The sequence below is a fragment of the Rattus norvegicus genome, chromosome 8 (genome assembly GCF_036323735.1).
Source record: "Rattus norvegicus strain BN/NHsdMcwi chromosome 8, GRCr8, whole genome shotgun sequence".
NCBI lineage: Eukaryota > Metazoa > Chordata > Mammalia > Rodentia > Muridae > Rattus > Rattus norvegicus.
The window spans coordinates 29,670,883-29,692,916 of NC_086026.1; the positions used below are offsets into that span (position 1 = coordinate 29,670,883).

At 45.2% G+C, this 22,034-nt stretch overlaps 1 protein-coding gene and 1 pseudogene across 27 annotated transcripts in view; one reads left to right on the forward strand and one right to left on the reverse strand.

The window, feature by feature from the left end:
- The window catches only part of Bbs9 (Bardet-Biedl syndrome 9), a 425,044-nt gene that overhangs the window by 382,037 nt on the left and 20,973 nt on the right, over window positions 1-22,034 (forward strand). The window lies entirely within an intron of this gene.
- LOC120094542 (U4 spliceosomal RNA) lies at window positions 6,694-6,760 on the reverse strand (annotated as a pseudogene).

Below are 22,034 nucleotides of genomic sequence, written 5' to 3' on the forward strand. Positions count from 1 at the left end.
TTCAAGGGCTGCAGCCACTCCCTGCTCAGGCATTTATCACTTGAAAGTGGAGGAGCCCAAACGTGCGAGAGCGTCTAAGAAAATGAATAATTTAAGGGAGGAAAGCATGAATAATGGGCTTCAGAAAGAGAAACTTTGCTTGTGATTAGAGGTTTATAATTTTCATCTCACAGCAAAATATATCTGGCTGCCGCGCACGCCGACTGACTTCATCGAAGCCCAATTAGACCCAACACATTAGTGTCTCGATGTGCAGGCTGAAGTCTGGCTGCTTGTGTCGAGCATTAAATTTTAATGCATTCAGCCTGAGCGTAAGTGGCCACAGATGATTCACAACGCTGCTCTCTCCGTTTGGTGAAAACGATTGTTAGCAAGAGAGTCGTCCCAGTGGCCACAGTGGTCTCGAGCCGATTTCCTAAACATTCCTGTGTTTGTGGGAGATTAGAAATAAACTCAGCATTGGTGGTCGGTAAAGCACTGTGATAATTGCTCCAAAACCACAGGAAATTTGATAATGACGAAGTAGCACTCAGTGACTCCTGACACTTCACTTTTAAATCCCCCACGTCAGGAAGGTACGAGCCATAAAAAGCTGCTCTTGGAGGATCGAGTTAGCCAACCATGAGGAAAGCTGGGATACATGAGACTCAGTAGCCTGAGAGGAACTCAGATGCTCACTGGAGCCGGCCACTGTCCCCATACTGAGGAGTCTGTCAAACACCTACCAGCCGTTTCCCAGGGAGACACCTGCGATGTCAGTGCTTGGCATTTCCTCACAGCCTCCCTAGAGTCTGCCTCAGCTCACAGTCTTGTCCTAGTCTGGGCTTTCTCCTCAGCACTTCCACCTCACTGCCACCAGTGAATCACACTGCTCCTATTCCCCTCCTGCAGCCCACCCTGCTGCTCCCCTGCTTATGAGCACCATCTTGCTTACTCCAGTGAGCTGACTTCTGTGGTCCTTTGCAGCTTAGTCACTGCCTAAGGTCACTGCCCCCTCTTCTTAGCTTCCCGTGCCCCTCTCCACCTGTGGCATATTTCACCCATTTGCCTATTGGCACGCGGTTGTAGGGCCACACTCCTAACCCAGCCCTGACTCCAGATCATCGAGGACAAGGATTCTGTTTCTTGCCTTTGACACTGGCAGCTCTCAGCCAAGTCTGTGAGAGACGTTTAATGGAAGATGAATGGGGGAAGATGGTGTCTCTCTTTTAGGCCCTGGCATCACAGAGAACAGAATACTCTCCAAACGATTCTAAGTGCTGTCCTGGAAAACTCTAATGAGCAAGATTACAAAACTTCTTCCTTGCCACCACATTACAAGCAATTTGACTGCTGCTCTTTCTAAATGAAAACATTTTTACAATCCTTTTATTTCTTCAAGGAGCTCAGTTCAGAACTGCCTTAACTCTATGGACAACACAGGAGACCCATCCATTAACTATTACAAAATTAGCCACACCTGGGAGGGGCTGCCGTTCAGGTGCCCTAGGAAGTGCATTTACTTTGGCAAGGTCAAAAGAGGCTTCCTGCTCCTCCTCAGTTTGAATCAGCTTCAGTGAGGTAGCAGGAGACGTAGCTAGACAGCAGTCGTATCCTAGGACTGAAAGATGAAGTCTCCATTCCAAATGTCCAGACCTTTCTGTATCTGAAAGCACGGTAGGAAAGCAGATGCTGAGAGAGGCCTCTGGGAACAGGCTTCCGCTGCCTCTCGGTCTTGTGCTCCGTTTTCTCAGCAGCCTCTGCTCCGGAAGGGCTTTCCTTAATGTTAACTTTAATCCCCCCTGGTGCAGTTCAATCTCATTTCCCTGTATCCTGGTCTTACTGGAAATAAAAACAAAACAAAACAAACAAACAAACAAAACTCCCAACAAAGCAGCCAAGCCCTCGTTTGTTAGTCGATGCCGACTGCCCCAGATGGCTTTGTTTGCGCGCTAAGCGTGACGCTAAGTGTGTCGACGTTTGCCCACTCCTCAGATGCTGCTCCCTACAGACTCTTGAATCTAAAGTGTTCTTTGCAATACCAGGGACGATAAAATTCAAATGCAGTACTGATGTATACTGATGGAGAAAAGGTTCCCACTAATGTAGTGTTCCAATCCTCATACTGAGGGCGATTAGAAACTGCAATAGCCTCTCAAAGGAAAATAAAGTGTGTCCTTCCTGCATCCCTGGAATGGTATCATGTAGGCAAAGTTTTAATCTGCTGGCCAGACAGACTCCATCTTAAATCTACCCCAAATTAAATTCATTATTTTCTACTAAGTTAACTACAAACCCTGCAATTGTGAGAGTCTCAAATCCTACACTGATCTTGATGTGTTTAATCTACAAAAATATAATGGGCCTAAAACTGTATCGATCAGAGCAAAAGAAGAGAGAGAGAGAACCATTGCTAAAGCCCATGGGTCACGATCACTCCGGTTATCTTGCATATCAGATATTTACATGATGATTCATAGCACTATCAAGATTGCATTCATGAAGTAGCAGTGAACCAATCTTATGGTTGGGGGTCACCACACATGAGGAGCTGTATTAAAGGGTCACAGCATCAGGAGGGTAATTTTGCTTACAGCTGACTCTGTAACTATCTCATCTTAGAAAGAAGACTGTGTGGTGCTGTAACTGTCAAAGGAACTGTGTGTTTTGGGTCCCTTTCTCGGTGTTTTATAAGCAGCTCTTTACAGTGATTGACTGTAAAGTTGAATCTTCTGTGATTACCCCAATCTTCTATGCCTGTAGGTTACAGGCCAGGGTCAGCTCAGCTGCAGGGCGTGCCGTGAGTGATGGAGACAGAGTAGGAATGCTGTCCCAGTCCACGCCAGTCTGCACCCATGGCTACAGCAGCCAGGAGGGGTGCAGGAGCTGATCTGGCTGGTGCTTCCTGCAGCCTCACTGCAGGACTGCAGTGACAGAGAAAACAGCATTTTAAACTGCAGGTCTCCACACTGCTGCCAAGAAGCCCAGGAGCTTACTGGAACTTACACTTTATTCATTTCAGCTTTGAAAGAGTTGGGTTCCCACTCCCTCTGCCCCACAAAAACAAAAAGTGCCTGGAATTCATCAATTAAAAATACTTCATTATGTTGTTGAACCTTGCTTTAAATATTGAAAATTGCTTTATAATGCTATCCCCTACTCCCACCTCCACCCTCTGTGTGTGCATGTGCCTCTGTGTGTGTGTGTGTGTGCATGCGCATGTGTGTATGCAAGCACACATTTTACTCACCAAAAAGAGAGAGCCACACCCTTTTTATTTGCATCGCAGCATGACCTCCCTGCCCTCTGCTGGCTGGCCACCATTCATCAGTCCACCCCCTCCCACCATGTTTGGAACGCTAATCTGGAATTCTTTTTGTATGGCTGGCACTAGAAAGCAGCTTTATAAGGCAAGCATCAAACAATCAGTTGGAGACAACAGGTTTAGGAGCATGAGAGGCGGCGTGGCCTGCATCCATATCCTGGCCTATGTGTTAGGTTCCTGTGAGCTTTTGAGCGAGTTCTCAGCCAGTTAGCGCGGAGCCTGGCTGGCATGTGGGCGACGCTCCGATCCCGGCAGTGTCTATTTTAATGTGGTGGTTATAATGAAAAATGATCAGTTTCTTTTCTGTGTCAGATATTCTAAAACTGTCATGGAAGATTATGTAAAGAGATCCTTGGCCGTTCCTTTAAAGACCTGGTGGGTTTCTTTTGGAAAGGAGGTGCACTGTGTGTGCTCACCATGCGATGAGAACGACAATGTCACAACCATTCCCGGGTGCCATGAGAACGACAATGTCACAACCATTCCCGGGTGCTGTTTTTACCAAATATTTGAGATTGAGAACAGATCCAGAGTGTTTCTCTAAAACCTGAACTTATCCCTGGGAGATAATCTCTCTTTGTGAGGTAAAAACAATGATGATTTCTTCTGGATTGTGGAGCTGCCCGTTGGGGATGCTTGGCTGTAGCCCTCTACTGCAGAGGACTTTGCAGGATACTGTAGGTGAGGCTACCTGGGGAACTGAAATAACCCAAAGGCTAATACCGAGCTGAAATCTGCTCCTGTGTCCTTTGTCAACAGTGGTTAAATCATTCACTTCATAAGGACATTGAAATGTCAGGAAGGCTATGGAGGACGGGCGGTGTAAGGTACCTTATCCCGTGTCTGGGGCGGGGCATGCATCAAGTCTCTCTCTCTGCCTATATAGTCCAGAGGTACCAGGCTGTGCAGTTCCCTTGACGGGAAAGCCAGGAATGCCGCTGCTCCCATTGCAGTGGTCTCTCTTTAGGGCTGACCTGGGGACTCGAATAGTAGCCATCAGCCAAGAGTCAGAGCAAAGTCCACAACAATGGAACACAGGCTGGTCAGTCAGCCTCTGGGATGAGCTGTCTTGTTATGACTGTTGATACGGCCACAGATAAACCAACACATCGTAGGCGTCAGGGCAGCTTGTATTTTTAGGAGCGGAGTGGAAGGGGAAGGCACCATGGTGTACTGTTTGACGTAAATCACCTATTTACTCTCAAGGGATGAAAGAAAAGCCAGAGCAAGTGCTGACTGCAGACAACATCTGGTTCAGTTTTATCTCCAAGTGTCTATTTAGCTTTGTTTCCATTAGACGTATTCTGTTGCTATCTGCCTTCACCATCATAAATTCCACTGTATCCTTCACATATTCACACATTTATAGACACAATATTGATATGAGCCAATGGGGAAAAGGTCAGTTCTTGCTATTAGGGTGTTGGCATGTACAAGGTTGGTGATGGACATGCTAGGGACAGCAGAGGGTTTTTAATGTCTATGCTTCTGTGTTTTAACGTTTATATGTTACGATGTGAAATATTTAACTTTATAATTCATAATGTATAATACACATATTATGATGGGGTTATTTCACAAAAAGGTAAGATTTTAAAAATATGTCTTTAATTGAAATAGAATTACATTGCTTTCCCTCCTCCCTCCCTCCTCACAACCTCTTCCAATTACCATCCCTCGAACCCTCCATGTTCCCCTTCAAGCTGATAGCCCCTTCTTTTCTTTGACTATTGTGTCACATACATGTGGATTGGACAACCAATCAGTGGCTCCTTGCTGGGGGATGCTAGTGCTCCTCCTCCCCACAATCATTAGTTACCTGTAGCTCTGGCCAGGGGTGGGGCCCTGCAGAGTCCCCGCCTCCCACGCCCTTTGACACTCTGTTGTTTATGCGGCCACTTCTGCAGCAGAATGCTCTATAGCACACTTCCTGGTGTCCTGACTCCTCATTTCCTTTTACCCTCTCCTCCGAGATGTTCCCTGAGCCATAGCTGTAGGAATTATGGTGTGAGCGTATCCATTGGGGCTGGGCTCCCCATGATTGATCTCTGTATCATGTGCATTCGTGGTTGCTGTGATGATCTCCATTTGCTGTAAAGAGAGGCCTCTTTGATGAGGGATGATGGCTGGGCGAGAGTTGGAGTGAAATGAGGAATTGTGCTGATGCAGCGAAGTGGCAGCCGTAGAGTCTTTTCCAGGGCCCATGACCTCACTAGCCCAAGAAGCTGGCTGCGTTTCTGTCAGGCATGTTTTTTCTCCCATTGAGTGGCCTTTAACTCAGATTAGACAGCAGTTGTTTGCATCTTTATGCGTATCTTAAAATTCTTGGTGGTGTTATTTATTCCATCCAAGAAAATAAATTTTGACAGTAAATTCAACAGCTTTAATGTCTACATGCTATGAAGATGTCCAAGTGTTTGTGGCAAGGACCTTCTGACCCCAGGATTAAGTCGCTGTGTTGCTTCCTCCAGGGTTGATAGCCAGGATTTGGGAACTAGAGATAAATGCTTGTTTGCTGTTATATACTTGTGATTGTTATCTGAGCACTGTCTTTTTCCTTTAGCAAGCAGAGAATTAGCGATTCATTACTGCATATAAGCAGTACTTTTTTGCCAAAATATTATAAAATACATATGTTATTAATATAAAGAGAAAACTTTCAAATGAACGGTTCTAAATTGGCTTAAATTTCATTGAAGAAGAATGTTCACTTGACAAATTAGAGACATATTTTCCAAAGAAAATTATAAGACTAAACATCAGATCCTTGATGTTTAGAGTCTGAGAAGTTACAACGTAACACTGTTAGAAAAATATCTGTATGAAGAGGAAGTGAGTTTCTGGAACTGTCATTTCCCTCCCAGTGGTGCTTCTGTGAGATAATGAGGTCAACGAAAGGGAAGGCGACCGGAAGGGTCCAGGGCTCTGTGCCCCTTCAGACTGGAGCCTGATGTCATATTGAAGCAGATCTAATTAGATGCACGTTACTTAAGGAATCCCGAAATCAGATTCAGGCCACTCTGTTAAAATATAAGGCCAGAGTCCCCGAGGTCATGGCCTTATTATGCTTTTCCCTCCATCTGATAGCACTCTGCTTTTTATTGACGTAAAGAGAGATCAATTTCTCCTGTGTCCAACAGCACCAAGTTCTGCCGCGTCCTGCCTCACACTTTGTAAGTTCATATTCCATTTGTTTGCCAAATCCCAGAAGTTTCACTGGTTTTTGTCTTCTCTAGATCCAGGTTTTTCTGGACCTTATTCGGAGCAGCACTGTCTCTTTGACCATTTCCTCCTCCTTGACAATTCTTGTTCCTGGTCTCCTGGCTCTGGCATCCTCAGGTCAGACTCTGTCCAGACCCCTCTCTTCTGTTTAGCCCAATAAGTGGGTGCTTCAATTAGCAATAATCGCGCCTCGGATAAACCTCATTGGCTACGATACTGCCACTGCACAAAGCTAGTGGGTGCTTCATAAATTCTCCTTGCTCCCTTTGTTCTTACAGGCATCTTAAGTCTGTCCGCTACTTTCTGTAGTCTGATGACTTACAGATTTGGGTCTTCACCATGTCTGTGTTAAACTTAGGGCAATCCTTCTGCCTCAGCCTTGGGGATTACAATGTACGTTTCTTTCTTTCCTTACCTTGTCTTTCACCATTTTGAGACATGGTAGAGCCGAATTTCCTACGTAACCATTAGTACTCAGCTGCCTCTAAGTAGAGCTCCTGTTTCTTCCTGCCAGCTCAGTTGGCCAGGACTGCTCTCAGTAGTTATCACTTCTCCTCAGCATGTAGAGCCCCTCCCCCACACTCCTCAGCATGTAGAGCCCCTCCCCCACACTCTTCAGCATGTAGAGCCCCTCCCCCACACTCCTCAGCATGTAGAGCCCCTCCCCCACACTCCTCAGCATGTAGAGCCCCTCCCCCACACTCCTCAGCTCTCACTCCAGCCAAGTCTTGCTCCTGTGGAATCCTGTAGATTACCCATCATAGACAGACTCACCGCAGTCTAATAGAATTGCCTACAGCTCCCAGCTCTCCCTTCTGGACTGTTAACTGTGTAAGGTGTAAGACGGTCTAGCTGTGGTTGATGGATATTAGCGCCTTGAAAGCAGTAGATGCTTGTAAACTAATTCTTGATGAGTGTTGCATGGAGGGCCGTGTGTCCTCTCTGCTTCCAGAGAAGCTTTGCCAGTGGTACCGATGGTACCGTGCACCATATCTTCCTGCAGTCCCATGTGTGGTCCCACTTTTACATGGAAGCCTGCCTTCTGACCAGCAGGTGGGAACTGAGACACAGTAAGGCATTCCTTCTTTGACAAGGTCAAATCATACCGAATTTTATCAGGCATGTTGGGTTGTTGAAGGGAAATACAGCATGGTGTCACAGTATGCAGCTGCGACTGTTCATTTGTGTAAATATATAAAGAAACTGTATACATCAGTTACCACAGGGAGCGGGCAAATGGTAGAGGAGTAGAGGAAGAGAGGAGATGGGCGGTAGGTAGGAACGAGTAGGGGTAAGCCTTGCTGAGATCCCCTCCATGTGTCGTTCCAGCTCCTAGAACCATCATGAACTGAATGCCACCTTTTCAAAATGAATATGGCCAGATATGAGGAGAAATCTGATGCTGAACATAACTTAATGTGCAGCCGGACTCTGTTGTGAACTGATAGCTTGCAGGCTATGGGAAAGAAAAAGGGGCAGAAAGGGATGCACACGAATCCAGTGCAATAGTAAGCCCATTGCTCGCCATGGGGTTTATCAGTTCTAAAATTGCTTCCTACTGTAGTAAACAGTAAAGAATTAGGAGAGGGATACCAGAGGCAGTGGTGTGTCTCAAGGGTCTTGATCTCTGTATCTGTATATGTGTTATACGTACATGCTATACTGTGTTATATATAATATATCGTTATATGTAATATGTAACGTGTGAGTATGTATACACATTTGAGTGAGATTTGTCTGCACATGTTTATGTAGTTTAATGTGAGTACCCCAGCTCTGTTGCTATAAGGATCTGGGAGTAGGGGCAGGTAACAGAAGTGAGCATATTCTAATTATCACCTCTCACTTTTAAATGACTTATTAATAGGTACTGCATGCTTATGCTTTGCATTCTGGTTTTCTTTTTCCCACTCGTGGGAAAAGCACCACTTTTCAAATATGAGAAAGACTGACTTTAAAGGCAAATATTGACAGCACCTCTGTCTATAAGACAATAATGAAACTTAGGTATGTTAAACACAGAAATGTGGCTGTTTGGAGACATGGTTGGTTCTAGGGCAGAAGAAAGCTCAAGAGGGGCCCAGACCTTCTTGTAGCAGCAGAATGTCACAGGCATGTTCAAAGGCTCAGAAGCCAGCCACAGGGACCTCCAGCAGCCAAAACTGGAAGAATTTAAGGAACAAGTAATTATAGTCTTGGATTGCAACCCTTAAAATAAGTTAACTACCCCAAACCCATGCTTCCATAAATAAAAAGTGGAATAAGTAGAGAAGAGATAGCTCTTTTCTCTTACTCAAAGTCCCATTTAATCAATGAAGAACAATTGAGGAAACACAGAAATGCTACAGACAAACATCAAAGTAATAAGTATTACAAGCAAAGCCTATAGTAGATGATAACAGCATTTGGAGGGGCTCTGAGGAGAAACGTTATTTTTGTGGAGTCTCAAAGCACTCTTCCAATGTAGCTGCTTACCAAGAAGGGAAAGTATGCCTTGTAGCTGAGAAGCGTGGGAGACGTTACCTCACCAAATGACCACAGTGCACGTTGCTGGTAACCAGGCCAGCAGATGTGCCCTGGGCAGCACACAGGAAGTCCAACCACACAGACCCAGCAAGCAAACTGGAACACATTCTGAGAAATGGCTCATGAAAGACGGCAGCCATCCTTCTGAAGAGTCCCTCCCACCGGCCACCATGCCCCGAATGAACCTGACCCCAAATCCACATTAGATGTGACTGCTCTTTGTAAAGTATTTACACAGTGTGCCTTTTTGTGTGGGGATGTTTTTAATACTTGGAATGCTTTAGGCATCCATTCACACGGTTGGATGTGTTAATTCTCCATTCTTTTTGGTTGGCCAGTGGTACTCTGTTATATAAACACACCAGTTTGTTCTCCTGCTAACGGAGTTTAATAAACCTGCCATGACATTTATAGCTAATGCTTTTTATGGAAATACTTCTTCATGTTGGATGAATATCGAAAGCTGAGAGCGTTAGCTCTCACAGAGGTAGTATGCTGGATCTTGTAAGAAAATGTCTGGTAGTTTCTAGAGTGCTGTGTCACTTCCAATCCCCAGCAGCCATGTTGGAAAGCTGTTGGCGTTTTGATTGCTTCTCAGCGCATGAGAGGTCAACTTCTTTCATTACAGCTCCTCTAAGCAGCCCGCCCTGTTGTGTTTCCTGACGACATAGGAAGCTGGTAAAAGTGGGTGCCCAGACTTCTCACATCAAATCCGAATTGAACACTTTATTACCATATCGTTCTGTAACTACCTAACCCACCTCTACTTAACATCCACTTTATCTTATTTTTGTGCATTTTAAAATTATCTGCCTATAATCTTTATCTTTAAACACTTCGGCATGCCCATGCTAACTACAGATCAGTATTTGTTCTTTATTTAAATGATTTTTGTTTGGGGGATTATAATACAATTATATAGTTTTTTTTTCTCCCTTTCCCCTTTCCTTTCCATACTTAGTACTTACTGTGTGCTAGCCATGGTGTACATTAAAGCGTTCATTCTCATAATCACTTTGAGACAAAGGTACATTCTCAGATGAAAAAAATGGGACCCAGGTATTCTCAGTTACGCCTTCAAAGTCACATGCTTGTCAGATACGTCCTGGCAGCACAGGCAGAAAGATGTCTGTCTCATGGCAAATAAACTTACCAATGACATATTTTGTGGCAAGGCCAGAAATCCCCTGGGGTCAGCATGGATTGATTACCCTGCTAATTTTCTGATGTAGGGAAGAAGACTATACCAATTGTATTAGAAGTCACATATATAAACAGTTTTATAAGTACTGTTTTTCAGGGAGTGAAAAGGTATTTTTAAAGAAAGTTTGAAAAATATTTTAAACTACCTTTTTCTTTGGCCAGTTAATTATTTCCATGTTGAAAATATGTGTACATTAAATGCCTCAACATTTCTTAAAGTTATGCTTGTGCTTGATGCCTACTCTTTTTACAAAGGAAAATATTGCTGGCTGTTAACACACATGGCACCATGAACATGTAGCCCTCAGAAGACAACCTTTCCTGTCAGTCCTCGAGGTCCCCGTTTCAGGCAGGTCTCCTTGCTGTGGTGAAGATCAGTGCAGGTCAGGAAAGCTACTGGAGAGATCGTAGGATTCAGTCTCCATGTCTCTCTGTCTCCACTTCCTGGCTTTCAGTACGGGCACTGGGATTATAGGTATATGCTGCCTCCCCTCACTTCTGGTGGGTTCTGGGGATTTAGCCCTCCTTCTTGTACAGCAAGCATTTCACCCACCAAGCCATCTCTCCATCCCGATAGTAGCCAGACTGCTGGTTTTGCTGCCCAACTGGTCCCATAGGCAGAACATTTTCAAATATACTTCGAGACCCCAGAAATCAAACAGCCACGGTTTGGGGCACAGCAGGACAACACTAGAGATGGCTTCTTTCCTAGGGTGTAATCTGCCTGTGGAAGCCACTTATGCCTTTCTCTTCATGTTTCTTACTTTAATGGGTAGTCTGTGGGACATACTTGAATCCTAATTTGAACAAGTTATGGAGGATGAAGCAGAAATCTCACAGGTTTGCAGTTAGCCACCATTGCTTCTGTACAATGCCCTACAACAAGATGTTGACAGGATTTGGGGGAGCAATCCCTGGTTTATGCCGCACCCCTCATACAACCCTCCTCTGGAATTCGTAGTGGGTCAGGTCCAGCCCCTATCAGTGTATGAGTCCTCATATCTTCTGTGTCTAGGACAGTGGATGCAGCCTTTCTGTCTGCACAGGGAATAGATTTGATGAAGAAGAGGTGTTTGTGGGGAGAAGACCAAGAAGCTTTCAACACAGCAGAACATGAAGGTCCTTCTTGGGCAGAGGCAGGTAGCTTTGGGCTTTTTATGGGTTCCTCTTGCCCACTCTCTTCAGAATTACATATTTCTCCACACTCAGAAGGCTAAAGCTTGCTAATTGACCCTAATCCTTGGCATCTTAAAAAAAGTCTTAATATTGGGCATTTCTGTTTGAAATCTCTAATAAAAATGGGCGGATTTTAAGGAACCCTCCTTCCAGTGTTTAGCTTGGAGCTCATCCGTCCCCCAGAGGCTTCCACAGCCTGGCCACTCACTCTCTGAGCACCTCATTATGAGCTGAGCAGGAGCCAGGACAGAAGACCTTGTTCTGGCTGAGATGGGGCAGGACAACGCATTTGTCTTGGTTTTTTTTCCAGTATTGTCAAGTCTTGGGGTCACCAAGTCACTCACCATCTCAAATTCGCCCTATTTATTCAGTTCATGCAAAGGGAAATGTATTTTCTAAATTGTTAAGTGTTTTGATACATTGATTAAACACCCCCAGAAGGCTTGGCCCTAGTGTCCAACACAACCTGGATGGAGACACTCAAATTTGTTTTCCATCAGGTTGAGCCTCAAACATAAAAGGCTTCCAACGGTGACCAGGACATTACCTGCCATTTTAATGACAAAACGGAGAGAAGTTAAATTGTGAGGCAAGACCAGCGACAACCAGATTTCACAATCCATCTCAGCACAGGCTGCATGCGGATTAGTACCTTTGATGGTTGTGAAAACATAAAATGAAATAACATTCCAGTCAAGGTTTTAGACAGATTACAGAATTACTCAGTTGCCTTCACCTCTTTAAGTGTAAGCAAATATTTGGCTAAGAATTTACAACTAAACATTTGGCGTTAACTAGATGAGTGGTCTTCATTTGGGGCAGAACAACCACCAGAAGAAATAATCTCTTTGGAAGACTTTTTTTTTTACAAGAATATGTCTTTGTTTAATACTTGTAGGTGTTTGCCTCCATGGATGTATGTGTACCACAGCCATGCAACAGCCATGGAGGCCAGAAGGGGGCTCGGAACCTCTGGGACTAATGTTACAGAGTGTTGTAATCTCCATGTAGGTGCTGGGAACTGATCTGGGTCTTATGCAGAGCTTCAAGTGCTCCTAACCACGGAGTCCTCTCTCAGACTCCCACAGAAGGTAGCCTTACTGTACAGCTCATGTGGTTTTAGTGAAGAACATTTGATTGTTATAGGCACACTCACAACCGAAACACCACCAGTGCACCCATAGGTTTGTTTAACTGTCATATTTTGGCATATTTTATCATAGTAAACATAGCTAATATCACTGAGATATTTTTTGTAGGACTGATATAGCTGATAGATTTTTAAATCACACCAGGTGCATATTCTTTTCTCCCACTCCCTACGTCAGTAAACACTGCTGAGGTGATTTGCCTAAGACAACTGAGTGGTAGAGCTGGACTTGGAACCTTGGAATCTGTCAATGGTGTGCTGCTTGGATTCTCCACACTAGATGCTCTTCCTTTATGCCCAGGCCAGCAGGTCTGCCTGGTGGGAGGTGCTGGTGGCCAGCAGGTCTGCCTGGTGGGAGGTGCTGGTGGCCAGCAGGTCTGCCTGGTGGGAGGTGCTGGTGGCCAGCAGGTCTGCCTGGTGGGAGGTGCTGGTGGCCAGCAGGTCTGCCTGGTGTGAGGTGCTGGAGGCCAGCAGGTCTGCCTGGTGGGAGGTGCTGGTGGCCAGCAGGTCTGCCTGGTGTGAGGTGCTGGAGGCCAGCAGGTCTGCCTGGTGACCACTTGAGAACAGACAGCGGACCATGAGGTATTATCTGGCAGAGACAGCAGAAGGTCATGATGCTTTTTAAACATGTGCCTAGCAGCCACAGAATATAATTACAGGCCCTTAGATGCACATGGAGTTCTGGGTAAGAAGAGGTCTGTAGCAATCAAGATGTAAGCTCACTTGTCTAGAAGCAAAGTGATTGCTGTTCCTCCTGTTGCATTCAGGATGATGCTCTTGTTTGTCGAGTGATGGATCACCTTATGCTAGTTATAAGAGACCAGGGGAGAATCAAAGGACTGCAGGAGACTGAACCAGAGAACGGCCCGAGACATAATTAAAAGATAATTTGACCAAGGGGACAATTTTCATTCATCAACCTAGCAGGTGGAAGTTATTCATTTGTTTCCTCCAAAAAAAGCTGAGGCGACCCAGCAGAACTCATTCCGGTTTGAATCCATACGGGGAGATGGATTCCACTGGGATGCTAAAATAAGTGTGGCTTTTTGAGTTTTATAGGCTGGAGGTTTCCATGGCTATCACTGCAGTCTGCAATTCGGTAGCTTGGAAGGTTAAAGGTTCAACCCTCTCTGCATTGTGACATGTCGTTCAGGACAGAACCTTCATAAGACTGATGACCGCCCGTACATGGGTTATTTTATGACCAGTCACCTGCTGTAGGCTCCAGAGAGAATGTCCACATTCTCTGTACTGAAGCAGACAGACAGCCATCAGTGCTAAAGTGACCATTTCAGCCAAGGCATTTCCTACCTGTTCTTTGGAGGAAAGGCCCCAGAAAGGACCATTAAAGCACATTCATTTTGGAAGTAAGTTTTCCTGGTTGAATTAAATAATGCAGAGTGAGTTCTCACTGGCAAAAAGGAAGGTCACTGTGTCCCAGACCTCTGGTTTATGTCTGTAAATATTATAGCCCTGGCACATTAAACCCATCTTCTAATGCATACATGCCATTTTGCCTCAACCTAATCTTAGCCCTTTAAAAACATTCTTATAGCTATATCTTCACTCGACAAATAAACATTAAGTAAAGAAGCCACTGTTGGTGGATCTGTTACCTGAGGGCCCAGGTAACAGGGTCCACCCAACAACGGCTGAGTCGTTTTGGTTCCCTTAGGAGAAGTAGCGCCCTCTGGGAAAGGGCATCTAAAAGTTCAGGGGCCAAAACCTTCCCTGCTTCTGGCATGATGGCAGCTACCCATGTTATGTGGTATTCAAACCTTTCCCAAATTATTTCCCTAGTTTCATTATAGTCCATTCAGTAATTTTAGAAAAATGACAGCTCAATAACAGTGTGCGTCCCTTATGTAAACAGCATTGTTTTATTTTCTTCCATTGCATAAAATTAACCACACAAAAAGTTTCCATAGTTATTAATGTGCTTTTAAAAATAGATTAACGGACTGGAGTTGTTTACTTTCTTATCCCCCCCCCCCTTTTCTTGTTCTCTGGGTGGTTTTTCTTGCCATCTTTTATACAAACTCATACCCAGGATCCACCTACAGAGCCTGTGCAGACCTTGCACTTGCTCGATTATTTTCCGTGGGTCTCATGTGGAATCATGACTTGTCTTTTTTGCATCTTTATTTTTCTGCCCTCAGCCAACTCTTCACCTTGAGAAATACCAATCCAGAGCCCTCCTGGCCTGAGCAGACAGGGTGCGTGGCTCAAGCCGGCAGGTGTGTGAGTGGGCGTGGAAAGAGGAGTTGGACCAGAGAGGAGGCAGAGTTCCAGGCAGAATGTGTGCCTGTGCATAAGGCACAGGGATGTGGGCTGCATGGTCGTTTCCGGCACTGGAGCAGGAAGGGCTGTGCCTATAACATTCACCTCAGCCTAGGCTCATGTTAAAGGCCAGGCTAGTTTGCTGGAAAGAAGCTATGCAGAGCCACTGAAGGCTTCTAAGTAGAAACAGATATGGCTAGCATTCCCTTTCTTGGTTATATCTTGTCCATGCACAATTTTATATGCGTTGCCTAATGACAAGAAAGAGTGCATTAGTAGGTGATTTCATCTTTTATAAATGTCATTATCTACATCACTGGGAAATACCATAGTACGGGACTAGGTAGTGTGCGCCTTTGGCCAGTGCACACTAACTTGCCATTAGAAGACATGGAGGTGTGTATGTCAGTATGTACGTGTGCATCTGATGTACAAACATGGTTGTACTGTGCGTGTGTCCTCTGTACTATGTATGCATGTGTGCATCTGTGTATGACTGTGAGGGAGGGAGGGAGGGAGGGGGAAGAGAGAGACAGAGACAGAGACAGAGAGAGACAGAGACAGAGACAGAGAGACAGAGAGAGGTAGTGGTGCTAGGGCTCAAACTCGGGGCTTTTCCTGTGCTGAGCATGCTACACAATTAGCCCCCTGTAGTTTATGTATATATTATATATTATAATATTTCACTTCTTTTAACTGATTTAATGCATTTTTTAGATATGCAATACAATTTAGAAATTACAATCAGTTCCTAATGCATCCATTTCTTCCTTTTTCCTTATTATGCCCTCTTGACATTTTAGAGCATTGTAATGTTAGTGATAACCAGCCAGTGTTCTCATCTTCAACCAGACTAGTGTATTTTTATCTGCTTTACTAAGAAGTTTTGTTTCTTATTAACTTAGTTATGCATATTTTGGGCTTTATAAATATCAGAAGTAAATTTGGTGATAAGACAGTATCTCTGAAGACACCATGTACTTGGGTCTCAGGACGTGAGGAAGTTTAGTTGGGACCGACCAGGAAGCTTCCACTCTGTGGATAACTTTTGTAAAACCAGAGGGCGATATGTAGACTGCCGAGAGGAAAGCCGTCAATCCCCTCATCATGCTGTGTACACTGTGAGCTGTGAAAAACCACTGCTATGCCATCGTATGTCATAGGTGTAGGGACTACGTGAATGTTATGAATGGAACCAGCTATTTTCTGATTGGGTTTTAGGTTGGCCTCAAAGAAGGACAGGTAAATGCCCAGTAAAGTAAATCTGGCCAACAACTCATGCATGAAGAGCTCATAGGTTCCAGAAACAAACCTACTGCCCTGGAAATCTGTATTTCTCTCCCCATGGGTTAGCTGCCCTCAGACCTTATCAGAGAAGTTTCCTTGTGCATTGGACAGTGGTTAGTACAAAAACTCAAAGCTGGTCAAGGGGCAGAAAGTAAGTGTCCATAGAGTGCTCAGCTACAAATAGGACACTTGTACCGCAGCCTTATGTCCCGCATCCTTACCCCACAGCTTAGAGAATGCTGTGGAAGAAACATCAGAAGGATTTAAAGAGCTATAGATCAGGGATGAGCACAGCGAAGCTATGTTCTGGGTAAGATTGCTGCACTCATGAGCTCACAGAGCTATGGTTGCCTAAACGAGACCTGTACAGAATCAAGCCATTGCACATGAGAAGAGGAGGGGCTGAGGAGACCCTAGCACTAAGTGAGAAGCTGTTGATGATTGGTGGCTTCTAGAGCAGGGAGAGTAAGTTTTCTTTAAGGGTGTAACTCCTGGATGCCGCATTCCAGTGGACAATCCCACATCCAAGAGTGTATGTACAGCACAAATTGGACTCAGTAGGTTCTTAAAGAAGAAAAGACCAACGTGTTGAGCAGTAATACACAGGGTTAATGTGTGTGTGTGTGTATGTGTGTGTTTGTGTGTGAGCAGTAATACACAGGGTTAATGTGTGTGTGTGTATGTGTGTGTTTGTGTGTGTGTTTGCTTTGTGTGTATGTGTGTTTGTGTGTGTGTGTTTGTGTGTGTGTTTGCTTTGTGTGTATGTGTGTGTGTGTTTGGAACATTTTAAAATAATAAGTTGAAAAATAAAAGAGAGGACATGAAGTTAAGGGTAGTATGGGTTTGAGAGGATTTAGGAGGATTGTGGAGATAAATATGATCAAAATTCATTATTTATCTATAAAATTTTCAACTAATTAAAATTATTAAAAGATTGAAAATGGATATTTAATGGATTAAATAGAAATGGATTATCTTCTAATAAGATTTTTTTGTGTATACACGTGTGTTTCAAGACAGGGTTTCTCTGTGTGGCCCTGGCTGTCCTGGAACTCACTCTGAAGACCAAGCTGGTCTCAAACTCACAGAGATCCACCTGCTTCTTCCTCCTAAATTCTGGGATTAAAGGCATGTGCAAGATCCTATGTTTTACATTTAATTTTTAACTATGTTTACCCTCGAAGGCATAAGCCTGGAAGAGTGGAGCCTAAAAGTGAGGCAGTCTAAAGTCTCATGCAATAGCCAACCTTATTCAGAGCAGCAGACAGTTTCTACTCCGAGTTAAGAGTTACCTGAGTAACCTTCTATTGAGTCCAAGCTGCATAGTCACAAGGATGAGCCGTATACAGTCACAGGGAAGAGTCACACACAGTCACAGGGAAGAGTCACACACAGTCACAGGGAAGAGTCACACACAGTCACAGGGACGAGTCACACACAGTCACAGGGAAGAGTCACACACAGTCACAGGGACGAGTCACACACAGTCACAGGGACGAGTCACACACAGTCACAGGGAAGAGTCACACACAGTCACAGGGACGAGTCACACACAGTCACAGGGAAGAGTCACACACAGTCACAGGGACGAGTCACACACAGTCACAGGGAAGAGTCACACACAGTCACAGGGAAGAGTCACACACAGTCACAGGGACGAGTCACACACAGTCACAGGGACGAGTCACACACAGTCACAGGGAAGAGTCACACACAGTCACAGGGACGAGTCACACACAGTCACAGGGAAGAGTCACACACAGTCACAGGGAAGAGTCACACACAGTCACAGGGAAGAGTCACACAGTCACAGGGAAGAGTCACACACAGTCACAGGGAAGAGTCACACACAGTCACAGGGAAGAGTCACACACAGTCACAGGGAAGAGTCACACACAGTCACAGGGAAGAGTCACACACAGTCACAGGGAAGAGTCACACAGTCACAGGGAAGAGTCACACACAGTCACAGGGAAGAGTCACACACAGTCACAGGGAAGAGTCACACACAGTCACAGGGAAGAGTCACACAGTCACAGGGAAGAGTCACACACAGTCACAGGGAAGAGTCACACACAGTCACAGGGAAGAGTCACACACAGTCACAGGGACGAGTCACACACAGTCACAGGGAAGAGTCACACACAGTCACAGGGACGAGTCACACACAGTCACAGGGACGAGTCACACACAGTCACAGGGAAGAGTCACACACAGTCACAGGGAAGAGTCACACACAGTCACAGGGACGAGTCACACACAGTCACAGGGACGAGTCACACACAGTCACAGGGAAGAGTCACACACAGTCACAGGGAAGAGTCACACAGTCACAGGGAAGAGTCACACACAGTCACAGGGAAGAGTCACACACAGTCACAGGGACGAGTCACACACAGTCACAGGGAAGAGTCACACAGTCACAGGGAAGAGTCACACACAGTCACAGGGAAGAGTCACACACAGTCACAGGGAAGAGTCACACACAGTCACAGGGAAGAGTCACACACAGTCACAGGGAAGAGTCACACACAGTCACAGGGACGAGTCACACACAGTCACAGGGACGAGTCACACACAGTCACAGGGAAGAGTCACACACAGTCACAGGGACGAGTCACACACAGTCACAGGGAAGAGTCACACACAGTCACAGGGAAGAGTCACACACAGTCACAGGGAAGAGTCACACACAGTCACAGGGAAGAGTCACACACAGTCACAGGGAAGAGTCACACACAGTCACAGGGACGAGTCACACACAGTCACAGGGAAGAGTCACACACAGTCACAGGGAAGAGTCACACACAGTCACAGGGAAGAGTCACACACAGTCACAGGGAAGAGTCACACACAGTCACAGGGAAGAGTCACACACAGTCACAGGGACGAGTCACACACAGTCACAGGGAAGAGTCACACACAGTCACAGGGAAGAGTCACACACAGTCACAGGGAAGAGTCACACACAGTCACAGGGAAGAGTCACGTACAGTCACAGGGACGAGTCACACACAGTCACAGGGAAGAGTCACACAGTCACAGGGAAGAGTCACACACAGTCACAGGGAAGAGTCACACACAGTCACAGGGAAGAGTCACACACAGTCACAGGGAAGAGTCACACACAGTCACAGGGAAGAGTCACACACAGTCACAGGGAAGAGTCACACACAGTCACAGGGAAGAGTCACACACAGTCACAGGGAAGAGTCACACACAGTCACAGGGAAGAGTCACACACAGTCACAGGGACGAGTCACACACAGTCACAGGGAAGAGTCACACACAGTCACAGGGAAGAGTCACACAGTCACAGGGACGAGTCACACACAGTCACAGGGAAGAGTCACACACAGTCACAGGGAAGAGTCACACACAGTCACAGGGAAGAGTCACACACAGTCACAGGGAAGAGTCACACACAGTCACAGGGAAGAGTCACACACAGTCACAGGGACGAGTCACACACAGTCACAGGGAAGAGTCACACACAGTCACAGGGAAGAGTCACACAGTCACAGGGACGAGTCACACACAGTCACAGGGAAGAGTCACACACAGTCACAGGGAAGAGTCACACACAGTCACAGGGAAGAGTCACACACAGTCACAGGGAAGAGTCACACACAGTCACAGGGAAGAGTCACACACAGTCACAGGGAAGAGTCACACACAGTCACAGGGAAGAGTCACACACAGTCACAGGGAAGAGTCACACACAGTCACAGGGAAGAGTCACACACAGTCACAGGGAAGAGTCACACACAGTCACAGGGACGAGCTGGATGTGACAAAACCATGTTTACCTATCCAGGCATGGGAGGGATAGTTTAAATATTTAATTGAGTAACAGCAGCAGCAATAACGAGTAATAGGAAGTAAATTCACTCATATCTGCTACACCAGGAAGGAGCACAGAAACCACTCCAAGAGCAATCCCATGTTCTGAAGAGTCACAAGACCCTTGTCTTGTTTTCTGGACTTTTCTCAAAAGGCCTCACAGATCTCTTCCACAGCTTTGTTCAGGGACTGTATTCTGACAGGTACGCATGTGAACAGAAGTACTCATGAAGGCCAGAAGAGGGTGTCGAAGCCCCTGGCGCTGGAGTTCTAGTTGGTTATAAGCCACTCACCCTAGATGGTCCTCAGGTCCTCTTCAGAAACAGTGCATGCTCTTAAAGGCAGAGGCAGCTCTCCAGCCCCGAATAGTCCCTTTTGAAGTACCAATTTGTAGACTTCACTAATTAAATTAATTTTATTTCTGGATTAATTATACTTTCAATATTGTACTATATGACTTCCTAGTGTCTTAATTTGGATGTTTACATACATATCATTCATGATGTGGCCCTTGAGTTTCTCCTGTGTGAGTTCATAGTCTGTAAATTCTGTATTTTATGACTTTCATAGCACAGCTTATGCCAACTTTAGAAAACAGATCTCTATAAATATTAAATGTTCTACAGCCCTCCAGGAACAAGAGGGGGATACTGTCTTAGTTTGAATTTCTACTGATGTGAAAGACAAGGACGTGCACAAAATCAACCTGGGGAAGAATAGATTTATTTCATCTTAACACCTCCAGTCTGTTGCTGAAGAAAGCCAGGGTGTGAACTCAAGGCTCTAGAACCTGGAATTGAGGACAGGGGCAGAGGCCAAGGAGGCATGCTGGTCACTGGGCTGCTCTCGAGGGTTGCTCCGTCTGCATTCTCATCACACCCTGGACCACCGACCTAGGGCAGTAATACCCCTGGAGGCAGAGCCCTCCCCCATCCATCATTAATCATGAAAATGTCCCTCACAGACTTGCCAATCTACTAGGCACATTTTCTCAGTCAAGGTTTCCTCTTCCATAATGACACTGAGTTGGGTCAAGTAAAGCTAGTCAGCATACTTGACAGACATACGCACATTACTGTTAAACTGTCCCTTGTTCATCCCTAAGCTCCTCTCATGCATCAGTATTAAAATATAGCACCCCAACTTGTGTAAGTCCCATGATCTTTAAAGAGTCAAACATGTTCAGAGTTCATTGTCAATTTCTCTAAAATCTCTAAAATCCCAAAATCTCTGTAACATTTCAAAGTCTCACAACTGTGGCCTCTTATAAAATAAAAAGTTACAAGTTAAATACTTCCTTGTCTCTAAGAAGGAAGGACCAGATCACGATCAAATCAAATCAAATCAAATCAAATCAAATCAAGACCAAAGTCTAAGAATGTAAAAATCTCTGTGCTTGATGTCTGGGGCTCACTCTAAATCCTCTGGGCTCCAAGGGGCTCCAGTTGTCCCACTCTGCTATTTGAAGCACAGCTCATCTTTTAGGCTCAGGCCGGCTCCCTTCCACACCTACCGCTGTCCCTGGTGCTCATCTCATGGTACTGACATCTCCAGAATGCTGGGTCTGCATAACAACTGGACTGTACTTTCTCATTATAGCCTTTCCGGGGCTCTTTAACGCTGCCACATAGTTCAGTTTCTCTCTGTGAGCCCATTAGTCTCAGGGTTTTCACTCCTAATGAGGCTTAACCCCTGAAGATAGAAAGCACCTTAGACAGACACAATGGACATGGTATTCTAAGCAAGAGAACGAGGAAACAGGCAGGAATTTCTCTTCTAATGTCTGACAAAATAGACTACTATAAACCTAAACTAATCAGAAAAGATAAAGAAGGTCACTGCATATTGATCAAAGAAACAATTCATCAATAGGATATTAAATTCTTAACATATGTGCACCAGACTCAGGTGCACACAACTTCACAAAGCAAATACTGCTAAATGTAAAGCAATAGGTTAACCCCAGAACATCAATAGTAAGTAGGTCACATCAGTGCTCTGCGATCACCGAAGGTCCGGTTATCCAGACAAGAAAGAAACAGA